Here is a 19,424-nt window from a genome sequence, read left to right on the forward strand (position 1 = left end):
AGATTTGTCGAGCGATCTTTGAAAAATCGTATCTCACTCCCTGTAAGTCCAAAATTGGAAAACTTGCCTCCGTTGGAAACTACTTCTAGAGTACTAAAAGTTCTTAGAAGGCACTTTTCCATGATTCCAAATGGAAGAAATTCAAATTTTGGGTTTAAAATGCTGTTTTGGAATACCAAGACAGATTTGGGTTGATTTTTGGCAAAGTTTGGAAATTCGGAAAAATTCACACAATGCGGACTAACCTCTAAAATTTGGAACTCAATTAGAGTTACAATAAAAGTTTAAAACAAAACAAGCAGAACAAGAATAAGAGTTTTGAGCACCAAGATATGGCGGCTCAAATTTAATGAAATTTCCTTCTTAAACAAGGATTTTCCAGATTTAAAAGGTGAACTTTGAGACTTTGGTTGAGTATCGAAATGGACTCAGAATGGTACCAAATTTGGTATGATTACACTACCATATAAGGACTATTCCTCTGTCAAATTTCATGCAGAAATTTATTCGGGAAGTTAGTTGACAAAACCATTAAAGTTTCACAATTTGCTAAGGCAAATCTGCCTTGCACTTTCGTTTTTCTTTTCTCAAACATTTAGCCAATGAAATTCCTTGAACATGATTCATTTATGAAGACAAAGTCTAGGAAACATCCAAAATACATTTGGTATGTGATTAACACCAAGGATTTCGAATAACAAGTCCCAAATCAAGATTAGCTATAAATCAGTCCAGAATTAGGGTTTTCTTTCACGAAGACAGCTCTGAAATCTGGCCACAACTCACTCAATTCAACTCAGAATTGAGCTGGTCAATGGCGTTGAAAACTAAATTCATAAGGCTACAATTTCACAGAATGAATCATTCTAAAATTCTGTCCACTACTAGCTCATATTTGAGCATCGAGTCGCAGCTCAAAATAGGGCTTCCAGTACATATGAGAAACAGAACAGGCAACTTTACAAGATTGGTACGAATCACTCAGATCGAAACAGGGCATACATTTTATACCGTTAGAAAACTGGAAATGTCTAGTTTCTATTGCCACAAACGGCACTCAATTTCGACATCGGAGCAAAGAGTTATGGCCGAAACAATATCACTGCCAGAGCAATACGGGACACAATTCCAGTTTTGGTAAAATTTCGAAATCTCAACATTTGCTCATCCAAATCACTTAATTTTTTTGTGGAAACTTTCCACACAATCTATATTACACATCTACATCAAAAAAAAGTCAATTGAACCATAAAAAAGTGCACCAAAGTGCACGGCAATAGCAGGGGCAGAAACGGTAAAATTTCCTTTTCACTTCCTTTGAGCTTTCTTCCGCAATACAACTTATTTTCACTAGATTAAGCACTAATCCAACATAAATAACATCAAATCTCATCAAATCAATTCATTAAGCCATTGTGGGATTTCATAAAGCCCACTCACAAGATTTTCAACAATATAAAGCTACCCATGTGAATCTATAAACTCACAAGTGCAAGATAGCTTCTATAAATCAAGATTTAAGAGGTTGATCGTTGTTTACCTTTGTAGGTGACTAAAACAGAAAATTTTGGTCCTAATGAACTCGTTCTCCTTCTTTTCCTAGACTAGAGGTGGAAAGTATTTCGCGTTGAAGTCCCTCATAAAGTTCACCCGGTCCCACTTCATCAGTATCACGTTCCACCAAGAACGGGCGGCCCCTTCCAACTGGAAGACAACGAAAGTAACCTGTCTCTCCTCTGAATAGTGTAGGGCAGCGAAAATGTCTATCATTTTCTCCAACTACCTTTCGGCCACGTCCGAATCTGGCCCTCCCAGAAATTTTGGTGGAGAGAACTTTTGAAATCTCTCGAGGGCCCAATCTTCACCCTGTACTGGATTGCCAGGGTTCCCAGGCTGCTGGACAGGACGTTGGCCCTAGTGTTGCACTACATGGGCTAACAAGTCAGTCATTTGTTGCATAGCAGCAGCTATTTGGACATTAGGATCAATTTTCGGTTCAGGGTTTGGTTCAGACGTGGTGTCCCTAGTACCCCCTGCAGTCGTGGGTTGCCTAACTCCACGCCCATGACATCGTCCACTACGAGTGCCCTCCATTGATTTAAGTCAAACTAAGGTCGAGGCACAGATATAATATTAAAGGGGCACATAAGTATAGATGTGACACCTCGAATATTAGGAGGTTGTTAAAGAAAATACTAAAGTGTATTTCTTTGGGTTTGATTTAAAACCTTATTTTGTTTTAAAAGATTTGAAACCCTAAAAGTTTAATCAAAACCCTAGTTTTACTTGTGATTGATCATTTTCTCAAATTTCTCATATTTCAACCGAAACCCTAAATTCAATTTATGGAATTGTACACCTTCACGTTTTTCTTAAAAATGCCCTATTATTTGGGAATTATTCATTTATTATAGCCCTACTACCCAATCAATCCACAATAAGTGTAAATAAACCTAGAAAGTAGGGTTTCACTCTTCGGTTTCAAGATTGGAGCAAATTATGGTTTTTACGATTTTTTCGCCGGATGAATTTTCGGTACGGAGCAACGATCGAATTTGGTGATTAAAAGTGACTTTTAAGTGAGAAATAATATGTGATTAGGGGCAATGATATAAGGTTAGTGAATAGGAAGTAAAAACCCTAGTACGTGTGTTTTTTAAGAAAAAATAGCGCGAACCGGCGGGTCCCGCGCACTACCGATTGAACGCACCACTTGACCACCACTTTCTTACCATACAAGTCTATTGATATTTGAGCAAAATATCTCCTAATTTACAGCTAAGCTTGACCGAAATTTGTGGCTCAAATGCAAGGAAGGAAAGAGAAAATTTTTGTGGTTGAGGTTAAGCCAAGTGTTGGCCAAACTTGTGGTTAGAATTAATTCTTATCTTTCTACCTTCTTATAAGACAAACTTAGCTTAATCTCCTTCATTATTTTTCTGCATCTTGGCCGAATAAGGAGAGAGAGAAAGGGAGAGCAAGAGTTGCATCATTTTCTTCTTGATTTACACCAACCAAGTGCTAAAATCGAATTCTAAACCGATTGATCGTAAGTTTGGAAGCTTGGGAAGCTAAGAGAACCAAAAATTTCAAGAAATAGTGGAGGATCACTCTTGCAAGCCTTCTTTTTGAGGTATAAAATCTGATCTATGGCTTTGATCCTTTTATTCTTGTTTAAGATGTTATTTAGCTTAAGTTTTGGCTTGATTTCAAGATGTGCAAGTGGTTGTGATGATTATTGGATGAAATAAACAAGTTAGGGTTTCATTAATTTCTGTCTACACTTGTTGTATAGCTGCATATGTTGAATATAATTTTATATAAGGGGCTTTAGTAGTGATTGGAACAAGAAATTTGAGAAAGTTTCATTGAAGACCAAAAATTTCAGATTCTGGAAAATTTTTCCCCTCTTTCTGTCCGGTTTTATTTCTCCTAGTTAGAGGCCGAATTGGCCTTGGATTAAAAAATGAAAGTTGTAGGGAATGACATTTTAGAGGTGCCTGAAAAATTTCAGGTCAATCGGAACATCGTGGAATGAGAAAAGTCGAAATTACCTTTGCTGTCCTGGTTTTACCCGAATTTGGGAATTGCTTCTGTAATTGGTTGTTTTGGTCAGGAATGCTTCCGAATTGGTTGTTGAGGTCTTCTGATGACATGTATCCCTGTTTCTTAGCTTTCATCTGGTTTTGGAATTTCTGGATTTGGACTTAGGTAGGCTGAGTTATGATGTTTGCCCTAGAACAGGTTCTGTGAATCTGTTTTTGTGATTCTGGTATAGTATCTTGCATTTTTTACCTTGTTACACTCGAAAATGGGTTGAGTGACCTTCTACAATATTGTATCCCTATCTATTAGCTTCGAAACGGTGGGTCTTGTACCTTCATCCGATGATCGTAGTGCCTTTGGTACCATTACCGCAAAATGACGTCAAAACTGTTTTTCTGATTTTGAGCTTAACTTTCATTTCCGGACTTTTCCCTAGTTAACTTGTACTGGTACTACTTGGAGCTTGCTGAATGGCTATTGGATGAACTTTTTGTTATGTGTGTGTACCTTTGGGTTGGAATGAGAAAAATAATGAAGCCATGACGGCTGGAAAAGTAAGCAAATTCAGGGGAAGTGCTGTCCGAACTTTGAAGGAACTTGTTTGCGTTGGGTTTGTGATCTAAGGCTTGGATTTGAGCAAGGCAATGTTATATGATGGATGGTTTCTGAGCCATGGAGGTGAGTGACCTCAAACTATTTCTAAAGTTATTTATGAACCGTTTCCTGCATTATTTACTTTTAAACTGTTTCCAAAGTTACTTTTGAACAGTTTTCTTGCATATCATGCGTGCTTGCATATGAGTGTTCCTTGTTGCTGTATTCCTTGACTTATTGGCTTGTTATTATTGATTGGTAATGCGTTAAGTGCTTTCGATGATTGTTAAAACGAGTTTTCTAGGCGAGTGTGTACTTTATCGCACTCGACCTAAATAAATATGAAATTTTCAATGATTAATGATTAAATGCTAGTTGCGCATGAATGTAAGCCGTTTGGCTGAACTGGCCACTGCCCTTCGTTACAGATCAACTCGAGCCAGAAGCGGACTCGGTCGGGCGATATGGTGACCCTGGGTGAATTTGGTATTCTCGAGTATTACCTTGTAGTCCGGCTACGTCCGGATGGGTGGAGTCCGGCCAATGGTCGGATGGGTGGAGTCCGGTCAACGTCCGGAAAAGGGGATGAACGAACAAAAGGATGAACGAGGGATTCTACTTACAAAAAAATGTATTTTCAAACGATTGGAGGAATAAGGGGGAATGTCAAGGGAACGAACGAACAAACGAATAGCTCCATGTGAGCCCGTATCCTTTTAATGAATGTTACTATCGCTTTCCATTGTAAATGTTTCTTGAATTTTTGATACTCCATATGTAATGTTTTGTAAATGTCGTAATTGTTTCTGGATTTATCATTTGATTTATGAATCAATGACATCATTGAAATGAACTATTGTTAAACCGATTTGATTACTGATTTTACTGGTTACTCACTGAGCTTTTAGCTCACCCCAAAAATATTTTTATTCCCCTCCACAGGGCTCGTGGCAAAGGAAGGCTGGTAGTACTTATTCACGTGGCTGGATGGCTTATATCTTGTACAGTTTGGATTTGGAATCATTTGATGTATAGTTGGGAATTAGTTTGGATTTGGAGAATTTGATGTATATTGGAGATTTATATTGTAATATTTGAGGTTTATTCTTGTAATTCATTTGAGGATTGTAGTGAACGACTGAGTCCCGGCAAGAGCTGGGCAGGCGGCCCGCCGAACCCTCTGGTTCGCCTTAGGGGGAGGTAGGGCCGTCACAATAGACATATAAGCAAGAACAATTAACCAAAAGTAAACACCACATAAGGCATATATACACATAAAGCATTTATACATAGAACACATAACTGTTTCAAATAGTCATACAGGAGCAGTTAGTCAAGTACATACAAAAGTAATCCCATGAAACTAAAGGGGTCCTCTTAAAAGATAATATACAAAGTTAGGCCAAAACACAAAAATCGCTAACGGAGAGCTTGTCTTAGGTACCCCTCACACGGGATCAAAACACGGCCCAGGGAACTCTAACCTAGTTCTCAACTGTGCCAACCGACTCCTCCCCAGAGCTAGAACTAGGGGCGCCTCCCTCGCCTGGAGCTCCGTCGCCCGGAACTCCTCCTGGCACATTAGCGCCAATCACTCCCTGGATTAGCACCTCACACTCGTTAATAATACCATCGAACCGGTCTCTAACCTCCCGGACCACCCTGGTGAGACGGCCGTTGGCTACGTGTAACTGCTCTCTAAGAGCATTCGTCCGCTCTTGCTCCATGGCTACGTCCCTCTGGAGCTATCGAATTCGATCTGCCTACATCCTCATGATGCCCCTCACACGCTGCAGCTCAGTGTGATCTCTAGCGGCGGCACGCCTGAGCCTCCCCCTCTCATCTAACACGGCCACGACCACATGGTCAGCGTAGGAGTAATGCTAGCAACGACCACAGCGCCTACTCCGACTGGCCGTACTCCAGCGTCGAATCGGTCTTCCGAGCATCTCCTCATAATCGACGACGCGAAAACGCCTCCGAGGCGGCCCACCTCCGCTCCCACTAGCTCCGTCCATGACCTATAAGGATATCCACAGTTTACAACTTAGACAGAGTAATCATACTTAAACACACCCTAACACAATCCCTAAAAGTTCTAAGAATCCGGTTTCGAGTTCGCCCGGGTTATTTCTAACCTAGGCTCTGATACCAACTATGATAGCCCCACCTTCCCCTAAGGCGTACCAAAGGGGTTAGCGAATTGCCTGCCCAACTCTCACCAGGACTACTAATGTGACACCCCGAATATTGGGAGGTTGTTTGTAAAGAAGATACTAAAGTGTATTTCTTTGGATTTGATTTAAAACCTTATTTTGTTTTAAAAGACTAGAAACCCTAATTTTAATCACTGAAATTGTAAAACCCTCACGTTTTTCTTAAAAAATTTCCTTTTATTTTGAAATTCATTATTTATTAAAGCCCTACTTCCCAATCATTTCACAATAAGTGCAAATAAACCTAGAAAGTAGGGTTTCACTTTTGGTTTCAAGATTGGAGCAAAATTAGGGTTTTCGCGATTTATCGCCGGATGAATTTTCGGTACTGAGCAAGGATCAAATTTGGTGATTAAAAGTGACTTTTAAGTGAGAAATAATATGTGATTAGGGGCAATGATATAAGGTTAGTGAATAGGAAGTAAAAATCCTAGTACGTGTGTTTTTAAGAAAAACGGCGCGAACCGACGGGTACCGCGCACTACCGATTGAACGCACCACTTGACCACCACTTTCTTACCATACAAGCTTATTGATATTTGAGCAAAATATGTTCTTAATTTTCAGCTGCCCTTGACCGAAAATTGAGGCTAAAATAACAAGGAAAAGGAAAGAGAAAAATGAAAGGTGGTGGTGGCGACAAGTGTCGCCACCCTAGAGTTTTTGACCAAGAGTTGGTCTTTCTTCTTATTTCCAAATTTTGCACTTTCCTCTTCATTTTTTCTGCTGCTGGCCGACCAAAAGAGAGAGAGAAAGGGAAGGCAAAAGAAAACTTCTTTCTTCTTGAATCTTAGCCAAATCAAGTGAGAAAATCGATTTCCAAACCGATTAAAGTGTTAATTGGGAGTTGGGAAGCTAGAGGAACTAGGAATTTTCAAAGGAGGCGGATTATCACTCATCCAAGCTTGTCTTTGAGGTATGAAATCTGATCATGGTCCTTGATCTTTTAAATCTTGCGTTAAGATGTTATTTAGCTTAAGTTTTGGCTTGATTTCAAGATGTGCAAGTGATTGTGATGATTATTGGATGAAATAAACAAGTTAGGGTTTTGGGGATTTGCTGCCAAACTTGATGTATGATTCATATAGGTTGTATTTAAGGTTATATAAGGGGTTTTGGTAGTGTTGGAAGTAAGAAATCAAGGAAGGTTGCATTGAAAACTGAAAATTCCAGATTTCTGGAAAATTTCCCCTCTTTCTGCCCGGTTTTGCTGCTGCATGTTAGAGGCCGAATTAGCCTTAGGTTAAAACATTAAAGTTGTATAGAATGGTATTTTATAGGTTCCTACAAAATTTCAGCTCAATCGGAGCAACGTAGCCCATGAAAAGACCGAAATACCCTCACTATTTTAAGGTTTTTCCCAGTAGTCCGTTTGGTCAGTTTATCCAGTTTATCACGTTTATTCACTAGGATCCGTACTGATTTATCTTTTTGCCAAAACATGAAAGTTTATTAGTCAGACTTAGCTTTTAAACGCCTCCAAGAACACCTTAATCGGACCTTGGTAACCTGAGATATGACCATTCCAGTGCAGAGCGGTTAAATAGCCGACTAGTTAGATTTTGGTTCTGTAAATTGAGGATTTGACTAGGTTGCATTGGAAAATGGACTAAGTGATCTTCATGAACATTGTAGCCCTGTGTCTTAGTTTCGAAACGGTATAAGTTGCGCCTCAATCCGATAAGCGTAGCCTCGGATGTGTTATTTCCGTAACCACACGTCAAATCTGTCTTTTGCTAGGTTACATTTCCGCACTTGTTATCACTTTGATTTTGTTCTTATGATTGTTATGAGCCTATGGAACGGCTATATACTTGAATCTATGATATGTATGAATTTGGGATTGGCTGAGGAAAAATAATGAAGCCTAAATGGCTGGAAAATTAGGTAAACACAAAGGGCATGCTGCCCAAATTTACGCTCGAGGACTATAAAAATACACTTGCGACTTGGGTCGAGTTGATATGAATAGTACTTGAACCATCTAGGGTACTTGAGTCTTCTTGTTTCGAGGTATATAAGTAAGGACTTGGCCGAACTTGTACCCTTGAGAAATGCAATCATGATTGCTCGAAGTATGTTTTCCTTGTACTTTCAACTCGCATGACAATTTCAAGTATAAATATTACAAAGTCTTACTGTTTAAAAAGGCGAGCAAGTGTTTCACGACTACTCTCCAAGTGAATTCCAATTTCTTGATTTTTATTGAATGAAACGTCTAAGTTTCGAATCTTAGTCATGTTTCAAAGTTCTCAAACTGAGTTTTATCGCAGATTTGGACTCCGAACCCGGAGTATAACCTGAAAGTGACCAGTAAAGGCACTATATCTTGTGGTGAGTGCTTTCAAATACCGAATTGCACTAGATACTTGAACTTGATACGTGACCAATATGAGTACATGTTATATACGTGAATTGATAGGGCAAGAGTGTACTTTATCGCACTTGCCCTTACGTGATATACTTGTTTATTGATTGCAATTGACTTGATATACTTGTTTATGATGTGCGCACTTCCTGGAATTCCAGAAACCTTGTGGCGAGTTACTCTAGTCGAGCCGGCAAGGGCTTGGTCGATTGGGTAACAAACCCTGGGTCTCTTGTTTTGTCGAGTGGAGTGATATCTCCTCGACTAATCGGTATACTCGAGTATTACCACCCGTGTTTATTGAGGATTTTGGGCCCAGTAGGGGGTGTGAATGGTGGACGGAGAGTAGTGTAAGTGGTGCTCTACTGGATTGGTTCCTTTACTTGAAAGTTGACGGAGTGTCAACTATTACGTGATCAAGCTCCTGATGATGAAATGGGAAGTTGGCTCCTGAGAGCCATCTGTATCCTTATGCTTTGGAATGAATATTGTTCATTGGATTATTGTTTCTTCCGAAAACTTTTACACTCGCTCATTTTGAGATTGCTACTTGAAGTGTTATTGCTCACTTTTATGAACTCTTCATGCTCGTTACTTTGCTATATCGAAAACTTGTACTTATAAATAATGGTCAATTTGCTATTTGAAACCTCACTGGGCTTTTAGCTCATACCACGCTATTTGTTTTCCTTACAGGGGGTATGACCGAGGCGTGAGAGGTGTAAAGACTAGCGTAGTCTAGTTGTTTTTGATTTTTGACTTTTGACTTGTACTCGCGCTATTCCTCGAATAGAATGTTTTATATATTGAGGCTTTGTACCTTGATTTTCATCAATGTAAATTCTAAGCTTGAATTGCGATGTTATTTATGGTCCATGAATGAATGCACGTTGTAGACACCAAATTTTGAATAATTTTATGTGGCATCTATTTCATGATTTTCATTTTAGATTGCTTGCATTCGTTGTTTACTTTTAATTTTTAGTTTTAGCTTTTAAGTTTAAAATTAGCGTAGAGTTTTTAGAAAAAAGAAAAGGAAAACATCAAAAATATGTTGTAGTCATTTTGTTTTTATTCAATGCTTTCTTGAAAAGAAAAAGTCAAAAAATAGGCTTTAGTTGGATTGGAAAAATGAAAAAAAAGAGAAAAAGGGAAAATTGGTCACAAAAATACGTTCAAATTCAATCTTTTGGAACTTTAGTTATTTTTATTAAGTTATTTTGAGAAAAGAAAAGAAAAAAAGAAAAGGGGGAAAAATGAAGAAAATTTGAAAAATGGACATTTTTATTGTTTTTATTTATTTAGTTTGTTTTTTTATTTATTTGTCCTCATTACATGGTTTTGTCATTTTGTTATTGTTATTATTATTATTATTTATATTATGCATTTATTAAGTTAAAAAAAAAAAAAAAAAAAGAAGGAAGAAACGCGACTGCAAGCTGCGTTTTTCGCAGCTTGCAAGAAAGGACTTCGGGCAGCCCTTGACGGCAAATATGGAAGAAAGTACTGGAGTTTTAGGGTTGGAGGCTCCCATATAAATAGGGAAAGAAAGAACAGCCGCAAGGGTGGTGGAAAAAATTGAGAGGTTGACGACGGCAAAAGAAAATACAAGGCAAACGAAAACAGCTTGGAGAGCTACGGGAAGAAAAGCCGAGGGTTTGGGGGGGCTTCATCTAAGAGTTTGACGGCTAAGGTTGGTAAGAAACTAGAAACCAGGAGTGAGAGGGAGAGTTCGTGGGGACGGAAAACAAAACAGAGGATTTTTCTGGACAACGGAGGAGAGGAGCAAAAAGAGGGAGACAACGGCAGGAGTTCTTGGGGGGTTGAACGGCTGTGAGAAGAGCGGCTAGGAGAGAAAGAGCAAGAGAGGAGGATTTGGAGAACCAAGGGAGAACTAGAGAGAGGTGGCGCAGCAAGGAGGAGGAGCCCCAACGTCATCATCATCTTCGATTCATCAAGCAATACGAGTACTGCGGACCTGAAGAAGAACGTTGACAGCCGAGGAAGATAAAGCTTTTAGGCTGCGCAAGGACGCCCAGTTCATCAGCCCAGATCCTGTTCTTTCCTCTGGAAAGGGATAAAGGTAACGCCTTTCATTTGTCTTCTGCCCATAGCTTGTAAAATCATGCCAGAAAGGTTGAAATTTTGCTGCGATGCTAGATTTTGTTTTGCTGCGAGTTTGGTTTTTCTTTTTCTGCACTTCTGTGATTGGCAACCCGGTCAGGTTATCTGGCTTTGGGGCAATGTTATGAGAGTCATGTGATTATGGACGGACTGTTGTGAAGCTTGTCTGAATTTTCTCTTTTCTTCTTACGCATGAGTAGATTGGGTTTGGACTGAAATAATTGTAGAAACAGATTTTTCTGGGTTCAAAATTGTAGTGGGCGTTGATGCTTTCTTTGCTCTTTTTCTTTTGTTTCTTCACTACTGAGATTGATGTTTGGTAGATGAATGGGGAGTCCAATGCAATGTTTCTGCCTTTAATTTACATGAACCCATAGCTGCAGAAAGTTTCCGCAACAAAGAACAAAAGGAATTGCATTTCCTGTTCCGTTTTCTTTTCCATAGCTGCACATCAAGTCTTTCCACTTAAGTTGCATGTTTAATCTGTTTTGGGGGAATGGAAATAGGAGGTTAGGTGTTGAGTTTGCATGTTTAGGGTCTAAAATACTAGAGCCATGATCGAACACCTTGTTGAAAAGCAAACAAACAGGCTGCCGAAACCATTTCTGCACTTACGTTAAGATTTCTGGTATGATATCTTCCCAAATTTTTGGTCTTTGGTTTGTGATTATCATGAAGTTTTGTTGCTTAGTTCTGAGGTTGTGATGTTGAGATGAAGAATGTTTAATCAAAGCATTGTATTTGGGCCAAAAATCTGGTTTGCATGATAAGCTGTGGCTGGAAAAGAAAATTGCAGCTGACTTTGATGCCAAAAGTCTTCATGATTTATCGAAGCTTGTTGTTGCAGAAACTCTCTTCACATCTTGCATAAAGGTCTCATTAGAATAGGTTGAGTTTTGTGAATAAATTGTTGTGCTAACAACAAAAGTGAATATCGTTGATCTTACTTGCTTTTTCCAGATTTGCATGCTCCTTGGTGAATAATTTTCTCAGCACTTTCATGATCTCTTGCTAGTTGTAGCATGTTTAAATGTTGAACATTTGTTTGTTTAGTTTAGAGTTCGGATGTTAGGGTATGAAAGTTTGAGTTTGCATGTTGGGAGTTTAAAACATTCGAATCCTATTCGGGTATTTGCTGGAAAGTGAACAATCCAGTTACTGAATGTTTGCTGTTTTGTTTAGTTTCTTTCCCAGCATTTAAATGATTTTCTTTCTATGTTTGGCATTGTTAGATATTGAATTTGTGTTGCATGTTGCTAAGATAAGGTTTCTAGATGTTTTGATTGAACGGTTTTGATCAAATTTGGGTGTTAAAGCTGATACCGGCATGTGAAAATGCAAGTTACGTTGATCTTCTTGATTGCAGAAATGTTTTCTTGTTGCAGGCCATCTCACGTTGATTTGCATGAGTTTGCATGGAAAGCTTTCAGAAAATTGCATTTTTGACCCCCAAGTTCCCTTTTGTCTTGCTATGGCCCAATTAGTTGAATAATTTAATCAATTTTATCATTCTAGAATCTTAATTGCTTTTGGTATGCTTTGACATGATTTTGGGTAAGGCGTTTAGTGAGTTTTAGGATGCATTTTGAGGTTCAATAAGTTCTAATAGAATTTTTAGCTTGGATTTGTGTTCTAAACACATTTTTGCATTTGATTTTTATGGGTCTCATCTTAATTCATCAATTTTGGTATTTTATTTTACTCTCTTTTAGAAATTTTCATGTCCTTCTAATTAAGTCCCTCTTGCATTAATTGCTTTGTACATAGTTGGTTTGTCTATGTAAATACTTTAATTGACTTAATTTAGTGTTTAACTTTCATTTTTCATATTTAATTTTTGTTTCATGTGATTATTTGATAATTTAAGTGGTACCTTGACCTTTTTATTATTTTGGAGGGTAAGTTAGTAATTTCACTACGTTAGGGCGTCGCTTCAAGGGAGGTACACTCTATCCTTCGTTTGCACTACATTTGACCTTACGTGCTCCTACGTGTTATGTGAATATGCATGCCTACTCCGCTTTCCTTACCTCCTTGCGTGCATTTAGTTGCTTTTACTTTTATTTAAGCTTTATGGGGTATGTGTACACCTCTTGGCTTGTAATAGATAGGGCTCGGAGAGCATCTGGTCCATTTCCCCTTCCCCTTTATGCTTTTATGGGGTATGTGTACACCTCTTGGCTTGTAATAGATAGTGCTCGGAGAGCATCTGGTCCACTTCCCCTTTCCCTTTATGCTTTTATGGGGTATGTGTACACCTCTTGGCTTGTAATAGATAGGGCTCGGAGAGCATCTGGTCCATTTCCCCTTCCCCTTGGTTGCTTGCCTTTGTTGCTATATGTTTAATTGCTTTAGTAGGCTCTTGCATCTAGTCGAGCATGCTAAGTGCTACGTGTTACGTGTTTACAAGCGTTTTGGCATGTCTACTTGCTTTCATAACCATGAATGAATGGAATGGATGAGTGTACGTCACCGCACTAGTCCAACGCTAGTTGTGGCTCATTATTTCATTAGGAATTCATAGAAAGGGCTAGTCCAACGCTAGACCCAATAGGATTTTTCCTTTGTTTTTCATTAATGCATTATTTGCCTGTTCACTACATATCATGCATTTTTTCCCTTAATTTTATCATCTGGCATGCTCCTCGATTCCCTTTTCCCCTCATTTTAGGTTTTGCATCCCATACTAGCTATAGGGTTCATTTTGCTTGAGTGTCCCCTTCTGATAAGGGAAACGAGCGAGTGTGGCTAATCGATAGCCTTAGCACGCTAGTTTTGCCTTCTAATCAAAAGGAAAATCAAGTCGAAAAGTTAGGAGTCCATCCTCATACCCGTCTTGCTTGCATTCCCTAGGCTCATGCATTCTACATTACACTTTTGACTTCTACATTACACAAATCATTCTATACCCTCATTACACTTTTATTTTCTCTTCCTATTTTCACACATGCACCTTTTCATACACTTGCACACAAACACTTGGATTTTTTATACAATTCCACACGAGCACCGTTTCATACACTTGCACACAAACACTTGGATTTTTTATACAATTTCGCACACTTGCACTTGCATTGCTTGCATCTTTCATACACTTTCACACTTGCGCACTTGAATCTCATTTGCATTAATCGACCTCTATGAGGTTTTCCTTTGTTGGCCGCCACAATTCATGTGGTTTGGGACCAAAGGCCTCACAAGAGACATCGTAGAATCTAGGATTGCATTTTTCTTTCCGTTTTGCATTCATATAGTCAAATCCAAACGTGCGAACATACATTGGGTAGAAAACTAGGAAAGGTAAGGTTAAGTCGCGCAACTAGCCTTGGCTAGGTCAAAGGGGTGCCTTGGATTCTATCCTTGCCTTCCCCTTTGTCAAACGTGACTCCCGAACCTCTTTCTTTGGCTTACGTGGACTAGGAGTCGTTTTAAAAAGGGTTTTACTGCTTTGTCCTTTAAAAAAAAAAAAACACTTTTTTGGGTGACTTGGTACACCCCAAATCTATACCAAGTGGCGACTCCGTTTTCATATTCAAAAAACCCTTTTTAAAATTTCATTTGGCCAAATCGTCGCTTTCCAAAGTCCCATGGCCTTTTACTTTTCATTTTGCACACGTTCACACCACACTTCACACATCACCAACACACATTCGAAAAGTGGGGCGCGACAGTTGGCGACTCCACTGGGGAGTTACTAAGTGGGTCCAAGCATTTGATTTGGCTATTCTTTTCCCTTTTCTACCCTTTGTATGCATAACATTTGGATATTAGGGTTGCATTTTTCCATTTTTAGGATTTTTTTGCCTCGCGCGCGTATCCAACTATTCCCTCACTCACGTACGTGTGATTGGCTGATTGGATGTATGTTTCTTTGTTTATCTCGCGCTTGCATTGCATTTGGGAGGGGGTGTGTCACCTTTTAGAGCCTTGCGTTGGTTCTCAACCCCTTCCCTCAAAATAGGAAAACACTTCATACGTGCACGTTTACTTGCTTTTATCCCATTTTATTTTATTTTTCGTGGGCGTTTCCCACACCGCCTTGTAGGATTAGGATCGATTGCCTTGGGTAGGCGGCTGGTGTGCTCTGCGCCCATAGCGCTACCTAAGGGATCACTCGAGCCACCGATCAAAGGCCCTGGGAGTGATGACCCTTCGCCTTTAGGTCTGAAGGCTTGGGAGCCGAGACTTATCGAGTCTAGTTGCATTAGTGAGCCCCAGCCTCATGCATCCATGTTAGAGTTTGCCTAGGTTAGAGTCAGCCTCACCCTTTTAAGCACATTAGGCACGAGGGAGGGGGTTCCACCCCTTTTACTTGCTTTTATTGTATTTCTTTTCTTAATTGCTCCCAATGTGTTATGTGTACTATCAATTGCACTAACCATTTCTTTGTTTTCTTGGCCTGCATTCATGTGCCATAGCAATAAGAGGCCTCTTTGGCACTCTTTTAGTGACTCACCCACTAGATAACTCACATGTTTAAATTTCAGTCATTATACTTAATAAATACATTTCATTTTAGACCTTTTCCCCCTCGATGCATTATTTATGTCCTTTAGGTCATATTTGTCACATATTCACATAGCTTTAATAAACTGGCATCATACATAAACCATAGAAAGGGAATGCCACATAGGGAATCCCGTGTTTAGGAATAAGCCACCTTGTGTCTCGGATACTTAATCCAGTGAGACTTGCACGTTTACATTTTGTACCATCCAAAGGGGTAGTGCACAAGGTAAGGTAGGATCTGATCATTTTTATAGAGTGATCTTTGGAATATGAGCGTCTGATAATCACTTTTTGGGCCATTTTTAAACCTAATTGGTAAAATTCCCTTGCGTGAAGGACATTAATTTGAAGAAATTCACAAGTGATTCCTCCTATTGAGACGATAAATAAATTGAGGCCAAAATTTGATTTTTAGAAGGTCATAGACTAATGCACCTCAATAATTTTGAAATAACCAATGGCCGGACAATTCAACCAATTCATTTTGCCAATTCATTCAATAAATCATCAAGTCATTTGACCAATTTACCCTTTTTAGGGTCATCTGGTCGATTTTGAATAAATCATCAATTCATTTGACCAATCTACCCTTTTTAGGGTCATTCGGCCGATGTTTTGAATAAATCACGAATTCAATTTCATTCATTTGGCCAATCTACCCATTTTTAGGGCAACCGAGCCGGTTTTTGAATAGATCAAGTTTCGTTCAATCTATTTGATCAATTTACCCTTTTTAGGGTGATCTGATTAATTTTGGATAAATTTCATTCAGTTCATTTGACATGTTTCCTTTTTAGGGTAATCCGGTCGATTTTTAATAAATTGTCAATTTCATTTGACCAATTAGGGTTTCAATGTTGAATTTCAAAATAGAAAACCTAGACGATCTTGAGAAAAACATCCATTGCATCCAGTCATTTGATCAGTTGGAGTTTTGACCCGTGCTTCACTGAGGAAAAGTTGTCAAAATGAATTCCAAATCTCTTTGATAGGAAGTTCGTCAAGATCAAACCCGTGCGTTTTTGCAAGTTCTTGTATCGATCAAAGGTGATCAATCTATTCGGACGTTGTCCTCATTTTGACAAATCTCTCGTCACTCCAATGGCCAAATTTTTCAAATTATTTTTCACTCAATGAGTTGATCAGATCCGTCAGGTATGGTATAGTGCTTACCCTAGAGGATCGCATTTTCATGCTAGGCCTACCCTTGGCATAAAAGGGCTCCCCCATAGGACATGCATCCGAATTTTCTGGATATCTACTAACTCTTGCCTTTTTCTTTTCCTTTTCTTTATTTTCTTTGGAATAATTAAGCGAGGGTTGAACCTAAAGGCAATCTGTCAAAAATTCTCAGGTGATATTTCAACATAGCTTCTCGTCGAAGCCCCATCATAACGCGATCCCGCAGTAGAGTTCAGAGGAGTCGTGTAAACATGAGTTCACAACCGGAACAGTCAGATAGGTCTGCTACTACCGCTCAACCCGAGACTGCAAGTTCGGGGATTCAGTTGACTGAGATGCTTACCAAGTTTGGAGAGATGGCGTATGAGATGGCCGCCCAAAGGAAGTTGAATGATGAGCTAATTAGCAGCGGAGTTCAACCCGAACCTGTACCCGCCAGACAGCCTGAGCAAGAGCCACTTGACCTGCCTTCGGCCCATGCCACTGTTAGTCCATCATTTCCTATTGCACCCGAAGAAACTTTCACCTATCCCACCACAAATTTGCCATACACTTACCCTCCTCATCCTTCATTTTTTCTTACTCACACGCGAGGTCCACCACCCCAAATCACTTCAAATATACCACCTGAGCCACATACCTTTTATTACCCTGTTGCTGAGCCATTCCTGCCAGACCATATTGTTCAAACCAAGGCAGAAATGGGGGAATCTTCTGCTCCCGTTGATATAAAGCTGCTCAAACGCCTTGATCGTTTCGATGAGTTTATGAAGAAAAGTCAAGACCTAAACAAGCAAGGAGTTCTGGATTACGACGAGCTTTGCCTTTTCCCGAATGTGCAGTTACCTGAGGGGTTCAAAACCCCTAAATTTAACAAATATGATGGAACTGGTAATCCCAAAACACATCTCCGACTGTTTGCTAACAAGTTGGGAAAGCCCGTAGACGACGAGAATTTGCCTTTAAGGTTATTCCCTGAAAGTCTGGAAGGGGATGCACTTGATTGGTACTCCAACCTGAAGCCCGAAGAAGTAAAAACCTGGATCGACTTGTCCAAAGCTTTTGTAAGGCAATACGAGTATAATTGCGAGCTGGCTCCTACACGAGCCACGTTGGAAGGGACAAAAAGAAAACCCTCTGAGGACCACAAGACATATGCCAAAAGGTGGAGGAAAATAGCTGCAAAAGTCGAGCCACCAATGACTGAAGATGAAATCATTCGCACCTTCATTAAAGCACACGATTCACCGTATTTTGAGGAAATCTTTCGCATGACTGGATGCTCATTTGCTGCTATTGTCAACAAACTTGAAGAATATGATGATTTTGTGAAGGCTGGAAAGATCGTTAATGTGTCGGCTCTGAAATCACAATTGGAAGCAATGCAAAATCAAGGCAGCAATAACAAGAAATTCCTGTTCAAAAAGAGGGAAGAGGAAGTTTCATCTGTCTTGAAACAAGGAGTTTCTTTCCGACCTAGATCCCAACAATATCCCACCTACTCCCCCCATTATCCATACCAACCACACCTTCAACCTGTGTACCATACCACTATTAACCACCCGCAACCTCGACCAAATTACCTAAACACACCTACAACACCATTCCATATTTCTCCACATAACTTTCAAACTAGACCTCGCTCTCCTTATCATCCAAGACCCACCTTACCCGCCAACCATAATTACAACTATCAACAAACCGCTGGCATCCGAGACCCGGCCCGATATAGAACTTTTACCAATTTAGGTCGGCCCTTGGATCAACTGTATGAGCAGCTCAAGGCCGCGGGCAAAATTGGTACAATACCTCCTAAAGTCTATACTAAAGGAGTTCCCCCTGGTTATAATCCTCAATCTTTTTGTGATTACCATTCTGGAGCTCCTGGACATTCTACTGTCAATTGTTGGGTACTTAAACACAAAATCCAAGACATGATTGAGGCCGGAGACATAATTTTGAAAGGAAGGGAAGAACAAGGACCAAATATAAGTGCAAATCCTTTTCCTGAACACAAGGACACCTTTGAGGCATCCACCTCCAATGACGAAATTTGAAGGTTTTGAAAGAGCTCTTCACAATTTGGATGGCTGACTATCTTCCCTCTCGAAGGGAATTTTGATAAATCTAGGGGTTGTCATTTGCTAAAATTCAGGAAAACCTTTTCTTGCATATGTACATAGCTTAATGAAAGCATCTTTTGCAATTTGATTATTTGTTTATTTGTTTATTGTTTTGAGTTTTTGTTAATTCTTTGAGATGGCCAAAGGTGAAGTTATTTGACTCTTTGAATATCACTGTTTAGGAATTTGATGAAACCCTTTATTGAAAATCCTTCATTGAAAAAGTTTTCATTGAGGAAAACCATTGAAAAGCCCTTCATTAAAAATCACTTCACTGGAAAAATCCCTTCATTAAGGAAACCCTTCACTGGAAAAATTCTTTCATTCGAAAGTTCCTTCATTGATAAGTCCCTTCATTTGAGAAAATCTCTTTCCGGCCAGGCTGGAAGTTGATTGGTTAAAACAGTGTCATTAACGATTGATTCTGATTGATGAAAAGGAGTTGAATGCTGTGTGCCATGACCAATATTGTCAAAATGCATGGCCTATGTTCATAACAAAAGGGTCCGCCACTGATATCCTGAAGAAGGGAACAAAGTGCTAATGTGATTCAAGTTGACAAAGCTTATTGGATGTTCAAGAGGTATTGCCTGGAGGAGTACTCATTTTGGGCAGAGATGGAAGGACAGACGTTCCCTCGACTTATCAACTCAGACATGTGTAAGAAATTCTTTATTTGATTATGCAAATTCCTTCTAGGAAATCATGCAAGAGACGAGGCAAAAGTCAGGCCATCTTCCTTTCCAATCAAAACATTTCATC

The sequence above is a fragment of the Coffea arabica genome, chromosome 10e, assembly GCF_036785885.1.
Source record: "Coffea arabica cultivar ET-39 chromosome 10e, Coffea Arabica ET-39 HiFi, whole genome shotgun sequence".
NCBI classification, from domain to species: Eukaryota; Viridiplantae; Streptophyta; class Magnoliopsida; order Gentianales; family Rubiaceae; genus Coffea; species Coffea arabica.